The sequence below is a fragment of the Nestor notabilis genome, unplaced genomic scaffold, assembly GCF_000696875.1.
Source record: "Nestor notabilis isolate BGI_N333 unplaced genomic scaffold, ASM69687v1 scaffold4150, whole genome shotgun sequence".
Lineage (NCBI taxonomy): Eukaryota > Metazoa > Chordata > Aves > Psittaciformes > Psittacidae > Nestor > Nestor notabilis.
Window position 1 is genome coordinate 95,826 of NW_009910515.1, and position 10,630 is coordinate 106,455.

Here is a 10,630-nt window from a genome sequence, read left to right on the forward strand (position 1 = left end):
CACACACATATGCCAGAATACGATGTGGTTAACAGGTGCCTAAACAAGCACCAACCAGAGCTACTGTGCATTGCCATGCAGATGGCACAAGCATAGTTATTAATGTAGATGTTCTGCTTCTGGTCTTGAGGGTGCTGCAGTCTCAGGTAAGTCTGAACTGTATTCTGCTGCACGGCAAACATGCTCATTGCAAGGCCAGTCCTTCCTTCAAGAGATTTTACAAGCTTTCTCATACAAGCTCTGGTAATGCAGCTTCCTTCCAGCCTGCAACAGCTACCAACAAACCTTTTATAGTGGCGTAAGTCAGCGCTGCTTTCCTGCTCTTCATGCTTCAGTGGCACATACCAACCATAATTCATATTAGAGTATCAGTGGAATGCAGGAGAAAAAGCTATCATTACATTAAAAAAAAAAAAAAAAAAAGAAAAAAGAAAATACCAAAAAACTCCCTCTGCTGGATTCAGTCTGAAAAAATTAATTGCTCTTCAGTAACGGTAACGGTGCAAAGTACCCCTATCCCAAGATCACCACACAGATCTAGCAATAGACAGCATATTTGTTGTTCTATTTCCACATATATGGAAATAGACAGCATATATGTTATATCTCCACAGATCTTAAACCCAAAGTATAAAGCCCTGATTGATTATTGTTAAAATTATCATAAATTGTCACTTAAAAGTGATTTCTTTGCCATCAGCCAAAATAAGAATACCAGTTTTTCAGAGAAAAGAGGCCAGGAAAAATATAAATAAGGATTAAAAAGCAAAAGCTGTATGAGAATGTGGTGACAGGTAACAAGGACTCAATGTACTTGAAGGTTCAAAGGGCAATTTTCAAACAAGTGCATTTTAGGGGTCATTAAGAATCTTTTTCCTTGTGTACTGGAACAGAATGCTAGGAAAAATGGCTGAGCCCAAGATTTGTAGCCTGAGCTACAAATCAAGCAAACAAGCAAGTCACAATATAAAGCCTCAGGTCTAATGCATCACTAATTAAATTCCCTGAAAAATTGCCTGCTTGTATTCTATCCTAATTCAGGGCGGTAACGTGTAATTAATAATTTTTTCTAACCTTAATTCATACTCGCTCTACTTGTGGAAATGTTGTCTTTAAATTAATATGATCACAACAGGCCTCATGTTTCATAAAAATAAAATCCAAAGAAATAAGTTTGTCCCCAAGTTTGTTCCACATGAAATATTCTTACAGGATTTCAGTGCATTCTCAGTGGTAAGCAAATTAAACCAAGTTCTCAAACATACTCATATGTAAAAGCCTCCTCGTCTGCAGAATGGAAGGCTTACTGCAGCAGGCTGCTCACTGCTGTAACCTCTGCATATCCAAGTGCAAATCCTAACAAATCCTAACAAAACAACAGACAACTAAGACTGCTGGGAAATGAAATATGGTAGTATAAGCAGGCAACACAAGTGATAACTTCTGTTGCTGAAGGTCTGGGGAAGAAGTGTTACCTACCGGATATTAAATTCAAGGAACCTTAGGAGTAATTTTTACTTTTATTTTAAGGATGTAACTAACGTATGTTCAAAAAATCAGGTTTATTGCTCACTGAAAACTGATGACCCAACAGTGATAAAAATTTTAACGATCTGGTTATTTAACCTATGCTATATACTGTAAAGTTTATGCTCAGTTAGACAGGAAAGAAAACACACATAGGTCCTCCTCAAGTGACCAGAAGTGACCACCAGCACAGGAAATTGTTGCAGTATAGTGAAGACAACATCTCTTCCCAGCAGCAGGGAGTTTGTCTGCAGAGTACGTCTGTGCACTGAAAGAGCAGTTAAGGATTTCTACAAGGGTTGGAGTTACAAACACATTTGCATGTTTAGACTTTATCTCCCATATAACCTTGTGGTTTTCCAGCCCGAGCAGTCAAGTGAGCTGAATGTGAAATACAGCAGGCTGAAAAAAAACAAGCCTGTCACAGAGACTAAGCAGGGAAAACAACTAAGTTATTCCAGTTCAACTTATACAGATTCTTCGATTGAGGTTATCAATGCCTGGTTTACTTCCTCCACCTCCAAATAGATGACTGCATCTTTTCACTGAGCAAGGTTGCTCTTGCTCACTGAAAACAATAAATCAGTATTGTTTAGTTTGGGGCTGGCCCATCAAAGCAAATAGGGCAGGATAAGGAGACGAATGGTCGGTATGCTAGTCAAAAAGGCATAGCCCCATCTATGCCTAGGAAGGTTTTTTGACATACGCAGAAATAACAGACGCAAATGCCACGGTTAGAACCGTGCGGTATTTCGGCTGCTTGCATTGCACTGCCCTCTCCTGGTCGCAGGAGCGAAAGTCCAGCCTTCTGTGTGTATTAAAATGGGTAGAAGAAGGGCAAGAACGAAAATTTTCCGTTCTGCTATCGAAAGGGATGAAAACATGAGTTCTCTTTTATGCTGATCTGAAGAGGGGAAGGGAGAAGACAGAAGTATGTTTCTATGGGATTTATCTCAGACAAAGCAGGTCATTTTACTTGCTTTTATCTATCTGTTTTTATGCATTTACAATTAAAATAAAAACACTTAATTCTTGTCCTTTTCTGTCAGTAGAGTTCTAAGTGCTTCACCAAGAAAATGCATACTATTTGACCTTGCTATTTGCCCTGCAAATACTGCCTAAAACATGTTTGGTAAGGCCTGTGCAAGTAAGTGGTATTCAATTTAGAGAAGTTAGCATGACCTAGAGACTGATGCTCTTGCTTATTTTAACAGCTGAAAAGACCTTCTATAGCATTTATCCCGTACCCAGTAGTATCTTTCTAATGCCCTTCCTCAAATTTCTTTGTTTAGTTTGTGCCTATACTGGTCACATTCCAGGATAAGACTCTGGAAAACATACAAAACACAGGTGTTGCAGTGTTCTGTGTTAGCAGCGTAAGCGATGTAATACTGCAGTATGGAAATAACCTCCATGACCCTATTTCTCTGTTAAAAGAAATGTTAAAATGAAATCAGACAATATTGCTGTCCTGGGTTCAGCTACAGCAGTCATTTTGTCTCCTTCTTAGTAGCTGGTGCAGTGCTGTGGTTTTGACTTTCAGTCTGGGAACAACGCTGATAACACCGATGTTTTTAGTTGTTGCTCAGTAATGTTTACTCTGACCAAGGACGTTCTCAGTCTCATGCTTTGCCAGAGAGGAGGGGAAGCCAGGAGGAAGCAGAGGCAGGACACCTGACCCAAACTGGCCAAAGGGGTATTCCATACCACAGCACGTCATGCCCAGTATATAAACTGGGGGGAGTTACCCGGAAGGCCAGATCGCTGCTCGGGTCGGGCTGGGTATCGGTCGGCGGGTGGTGAGCGGTTGGGTCCTTTTCCCTTGTTATTCCTCTTATCATTATTATTGGTAGCAGTAGTGGTTTGTATTATACCTTAGTTACTGGAGAGCTGTTATCTCAACTCGTGGGAGTTACATTCCTTCGATTCTCCTCCCCATCCCTCCGGGAGCGGGGGGAGGAAGGAAAAGGGGGGGAGTGAGCGAGCGGCTGCGTGGTGCCAAGTTGCCGGCTGGGCTTAAACCACGACAATTGCATAACAGAATAATAACTGTCAAAGATAATCTCTTGAGAAAATTAACACCCCCAAAGCAGCCTGAAAAAGTGTCATTACAAGCATAAAGGAAACGTGTATTTTACATGTATAAATACAAGCTACAACTACACAATATTCTTTCAGTACTCTGCATGTCCCAGAAATGCCACACACAGAGCTTTCAACAGCCATTAATGTAATGCACACACACATTGCCCTTAACCAACTCTTTTGATGTAAGAAATTGAACGCCAGCATAAAATGCACAGGAGTGTTATTAGCAGAGAGCTTGTGTATCATTAAGCTTCCCTGCATGGTAATACCAAATCTGCAACAGCTTATAAGCATATGGTTTGAACATCATAGACTTTTTAGAAACAGAAGTTCAGACCCTGGCAGGATCAACTCAGCTTGACAGCCTTCTGCTGTGTATCTTGCAGCAACAATGGCTTCGCTGCTACTGTTTGATACAACATCTCACGCAAACGGCTCTCACCTGTGATTAGGGGTTTCTATGTTGTTACCATAGTACAAAAAAATAACACAGCAACAATCCACTAAAATTACACAGCAGAACTTGAGAGGGTTTATAACCTAAGACTGAACTCGAGTTGCCTGTAGTAGTCTGAAGAACACAGAAGTTGGTCACTCAAATCAGTTTGCCAAAGATGAGTGGAGTTAAAAAAACCCAAATCTACCCCATAAACTCACAACTGTTTGTATAAACATAATGAACACCTTTGAGATTTTTCAGGAAGATGGGGACACAGGTTCCTACTACCCCATCATACTGTCAGTGTCTGAAATACATATTGCCTTTAGAATGTACTTTGCTGTGCTGTGTGTAACTAAGAGGCACTATTCCCTCACATTTACACTTTATGAATTCCTGCAAGTAGCTGCTGTGGAAGCCTAATAAGTTGTAAATGCACTGGATCTACTAGTAATGAAACAGTTCCAATAAAATCTACAAAACTTGCCTCGCAAGTAATTATTTTAAGATGTATTTTCTTTTTATTAAAGAACTGAGCTTTGTATCTAGCTCAGGCTTTTGAAGACTCCTAAGCAGGCAAATGCAGGGAGATGAATGTAATATTCAAAAGAGGGAGGATTCATTGCTACCACTGGTATCATTCTCATTTTATATATGAGGAAATTAAGGCACAGAGGTTAAAGGTAGCATGGATGATTACTATGGTTTGTCAAACTGAGTAGCAATTAAAATGGAGCAAAGAATTTTAGGAATCACTGGACTTTCATATTACTGAGCACTGAAATCTATCAGACTAAGTGATCCAAGTTTTTAAAGGCTCATAGGTTTTATATGCATACACTTGTGCTATAGCTAGATTAGTGGTATTTATCATCTCTAGACTTATCACTGTGTGTGCAGAAAAGCTGTTCTATACTGATGATCGTTAAGGAAAATAGGGAAACTTACACAGGCTGATTTTCAAGGATGCCTCTTTTTCTAACTGTAACACCCAAGACAATGATTTATTAGGTCTCATCAAAATAAAATCTGAACAATTGTTTTGATGGGAGAGGTATTAAGAGAACCACATTCTGTCAGAATGTGAAGCTCCCTTGAAATCTAAATGTTTCTCCCGAATTGCTGCATTTCTAAAGAATTTCCAGGAAAAAAAAAAAAAAGAAATGAAAAAAAATGAACCCCAAACAAACAAAAAAACCCAAGTAAAGTAACTGTTGAAGTGTCCCATTTCTACAATTGTTTTTAAATGCCTGACAGTTTGGGCTATTTCCGAGGCTGGCATTGTAATAGGCTTTAAAAGCCACCATCTGTAATGAAATGCATTCAAGAACTGAAGTGATTTTCAGAGGCTGTGACGGAGGGACCACTTTAAACAGCTTTAAAGTACTTTAAAGTTACTTTAAAGTAAAGATTTTGGTCTGCTTTGGAATAAGCAAATTGGAAACATTCTTGAAGTGGAGTGTCTGGTCTGTTATGTAAGTCAATTACTTCTGCCTTCAGCTTCATACTAAGAACTCCCACTCTACTGAATGAAGACTTAGAGCAAGCATGCAGAACTAGCCCATGTATTGTACTAGACCTGAGGACTCTCACTGCCTGTGGTTTCACAGAAAACTAGAACAGAAAATCCATGCCTTACATTTCACATTGACCAATGAGCACTAAATACTTGATTAACTCATTTTTAGAGCTCTGGCATTTGTATTCAGTGTCCTCTGCTAAAAGACAATTCTTATTTGAAACTAATAGGCTAATTCACAACCTAGAGAAAGCAGCAACTGCATAAATCTGCTTGATGTTACGTTTGCTTGGGTATTAACTACTTTTGCGGTTCAATCATGCTTTTAAAAATAAACCATTTCTATACAAGGAAAGGTGCCAAGGGTGTTAATTCTGGGTTGCAAGAGAAGGGAAATGTCAGAAATTTCTCATCATCTAATACTTTCTCCTCACAGATAATATTTTGCCCAATGACAATGAAGCAGATCTGCTCCAGTGTCAGGAGATATCCTTGTTTCCTTTGTGATAAGAGTTCATTTTCTTCCTAGTAGCTGATACAGTGCTTTGGCTTTAGTCTGAGAACAATGCTGGTAACACACCAGTGTTTTAGTTGCTGCTCAGTAGCACTTACCCTGACCAAGGACTTTTCAGTCTCTCATGCTCTGCCAGTGAGGAGGGGCACAAGAAGCCGGGAGGAAGCAGAGACAGGACACCTGACCCAAACTAGCCAAACAGGTATTCCATACGACAACACATCATGCTCAGTATATAAACTGGGGGGAGTTGGCCAGGAGCCACCAATTGCTGCTCAGGGATAGGCTGGATATCAGTCAGCAAGTGACAAGGAACTATACTGTGCATCACTCGTCTGTCTTGGATTTTAGTCCTCTCATTTTTTAATCTGCCTTTTCATTATTGTTATTATATTTTACTTCATTTCAATTATTAAACTGCTTTTCATGTCAGCCCATGAGTTTCACCTTTTCCTAATTATCCCATCCCATGGAGGGGCGAGGGAGGGAAGCAGGGAGTGAGCTAGTGGCTACATGGCATTTAGTTGCCACCCACCTGGGATTAAAGCATGACGAGACCATGCTCTCAGCTCAGTCAGCAGATTGCTCTTCACTGCCTCAAGGCCTTTGCTTCTGGATAGGACAGAGCAGGTAATACAGGGAAACTGAATTACAGCTTTTACGGACATAGTCATTGCATCAGCTGTTTTATACCCAGTGATCACACTGATAGGCTTATCCACCACAGTAACACAGTCTAGTCCACCAAGCAAGAAAGAACACACATTCAGCAGAACTACAAGGACCCACAACATGTAATTACCTTTCTGGATCTCAATTGACAAAGGTATCCAAAACATGTGTTTGAACTTGGCAACCCTATGCAGGAGCTCCCCCACCCCAAAACCCTGTGAAAGTCTTTAAAGATCACCTTGAAGCTCAGAATAAAGCCTTAGGTTAAGGATGAAAAGTGTCTGGAGCATTTTCTGAATGTTCTTACTTCAAACTACAGGACTGTCCCTTTACCAGTCCCCAAATTGTGATTGAAATTTCAAACTTGAACTTCAATCTACTGAAACAAGTTAGATGAAATTAGTGGAGCAGATCTCCTTTTCTCTCAAGAATAAACCGTTCAAACCATGGGCAAAATACTGATATACAATTAGGAGCCTTTTATGAATATTTACATGTATGCATATATCGCATTGATTTGGACTCGGGAAATAATTTTCTCAAAGTAATCTCATATAATAATAATTTAAAGTAGTTAATTACATAAAAAAACCCTACAAAATTCTCAAGTCTGCACTACAGGTGAAATAACATACCTTTAAAAACTAGCCACATTAGTCCTTTTTCATCTGGAAACAATACATTTAAAAAAATTAGCTTTTTTTATGTCTTTTTTTTTTCCCTTTAATAAAAAAGTCCCATTCTAAAAGCCTGCAAGTCTGTGGGAGAAAGACAATTCCATGAGAAAACACTAAGCATAAGCATAATCTCTTCCTCCCCCCAAAAAAATTCCTGTCTACAGCCTTGTAATTCTGCAGTCAATGACTTAAAAAAAACACACAAGTGAACAAACAGGAGAAACAGATACTTATTAGAATTATGACTTTTATTTTTATTCACTAGAGCAACACTGAGGAAAGAATTTTTACATACAGATTTCTTTAATCAACTTTACAAGCAAATATCCAATATACAGTATTTACTCTGGCCTAGGTTAAAAAACAAAACAAATGAAGCAGATAGTAAGGGTACCTCTTGTTTTAGCTAGTATTGAATTTAAGAGTTCACTGACACTGGAATTATATTGTTTTTTATTGTGGTGCTTTTACAGTTAAGTAGGCAGTGAGCAGCTTTACCACAACAGTGACTAGATTTCCTTGACAGCATAGTTGTAAGATGACTATGAGATCTACCACCAGGATCATGTATTAAATCCACTCTGCTCAGAAAAAGCACTGCAACAAGATAAAGAATAGCTACAGAAGCCCAATTCAAGAACGGATTCCATTTGTATGGCAAGAAAATGTCTATATTAGGAGTATCATGTGCTGTGCAAAACCAGAAGTACTTCCCCCCAACATGCAACCTACCCAAGTATGACACTTTAGAATGTGCATATGGATATGACATGCAAAGCAAATCACACACATGGTATTCAGTTTTCTAGCATCATTACAACAAATCAGCATTTACTGCAAGGATGAAATGAATTTTATTGGCCTATGATGCAGTCTAGTTGCTATGTCTAGTCTCACTGCTATGAGATGAAAGTCGAGGAACCCATTTTTTTTTTGCAACTACGTGAAAAAAAAAAAAAAATCAGTGCTATTTGGGATTTTCAGGGCATTTGTGATTTTTTTGAGAAGGTCCAGGAGGTAATATTGCACTTCTTTTCTTGAACAAAAACATATGCTGGGAATATTATTCTCTAAGGGTTATGCTAGGAAGTGCTAGCTTTAGGGAAGGGGAAGGTAATAATCCAGTTGCATCATCAGTATGAAAATTCCACAGTAAAATTAAGTCATTGCACAACAAAAAACTCAGTACACTATATGAATATTTTTAAACATGCTACAGTGCATATCGATTCTGTGAAAATGATGTGAAGATACCTTGGAAATAGCAACACTACACAGCAGGAGGCATCTAGATTATTTTAGGCACAACTCCAAGCAATTAAGCTCATTTAAAGTGCAATTCTGGGGTTTTTTTGATTCATGTGTTTATTCATTTGTTAAAATGCGTAGTTGCCTCTGTACACACATACTGAACAGTAGTTTAATACTTTTGTGAATATTGCACAAAAGAATGAGAAATCAAACAAAAAAATGCAATAAACCAGTTTTTGAAACCTGAAAAAAAACCAACCAAAAAACCCAACTCCTAAGGGTATCAATTTAATTTACGTGTTTAAAATAATCTGCACCAGTACTGATGATGTATCTGCACCTTCCATTAAGGTAGATACATTACCTGAAAATACTTACTTAATCCCATTTGACAAGCTCTACACAGAGTCCTCTTACTTGTCTCCTCCCAACCCCTGTCCTTCACTGAAGTGAAACTTCAAACTTCAATTTTTCTGTCTCAGCTGCCCATCTACTGACAGGCTTTGCTCATACTCTGGACTTACTATACATGCAACAGAGCCTTCCCTGGTAAAGTCTGAAGAGCCAAAATATGTAGCTGTCTTTAGAGGGATGCGAACTCAGCAGCTGAATACAAATACAATTCAGGCTAGCATCTGTCTCATCTGTGACCAAATCCTGCTGTCTCCAGCTCAATGTCTCACTAATCTGTCAGAACAAAATGCGGAAATGCTATAAAAAAAGAATATAATATATTTATTCTTCTTTAACACAGAAAAAAAACCCCCAACAATAAATATATTTTTGCTTTTTCTGGAAAAAAAATAATTACGAACTATCTTCTTTATGAAAACCCTGATCATCTCTTTGCTTTGTTCCTTAATTTTCAGTAAAGGTGCAGACAGATAGATATCTATACTTTTAAATGTAAACATAAAAATTTTAACATCACTAATTCAGGCTGCTGATACTCCTAGAACAAGAAGCAAAGGTATTCATGGTGAAATATCTGTCAATAGCACTAAGTGAAAATAATCTTTTTACACAAAATCATACACAACTAAAAATAAAATCAGCTTCTCTTCAAGGAAAGTAAATGTAAAAAAACCCACCTTCCACAGAAATCTTTGTGGACCAGAGAACGAATCAGGAGTCTGATCATTCCCTCAAGCAGTTTTAAACTTCCAAAAAACACAGTTAGCTGCCGAGACCAGCTAAAAGTCAGTTTTCTTACTGAAAGAAAATACTTACAGCAAAAGACATCTAATTCAATGCTGTTCAAGGAAAATTTTTTTCCTGGAGAATAATTGCTACAGCAATCTTGAATTGTAGTTATTTTGATCCTATACCAACTGTAACAATGTTACCCTTGTTACTTCTTGCTCGCATTGTCTTCGCCCCAGTTAACAGAAAGTCCTGCGCATCTCTTATTTCAGATTGATACAATCAGTTTTGAAATAGAACCTCCTCCATGACTATTTTCCCCCCAAGCTTTTAATTTTTCCACTTAATTGTCAGATAAAACAATTTACAGTGTGACCAATCTAAAAACTTTCTTGGATATTCACTATGTACTGAGAAATTCAGATGAGAATTAAATTTTTTTCCTTCTCCTATCCAACTAAAGTATCCATCAGGATACCCCTATTAAAAGGGCTTATATTACAGAAGTTGATTATTTATTTTATTTCTGAAATGTCTATACCTATTCACTTTAAGTCTTTCAAAGAAAATACTGCAATCTCTCAACATCCTATAGCCAAAGCCTAGAAAAAATATGTTTCATTTTACTGACATTTTATGCTGTTCAAGAACTGATTTTCAGCAAAGTTGTTGTAAGAGCCTACTACCACTGATTTTAAAACCAATCCAAGAACAGGAAAAAAAAAAGGGGGGGGGGGCAACTAAAAAAAAAACCCCAACCAAACAAATCAGCAAAATCCCAGAGGGAAAAAGGGGGAATC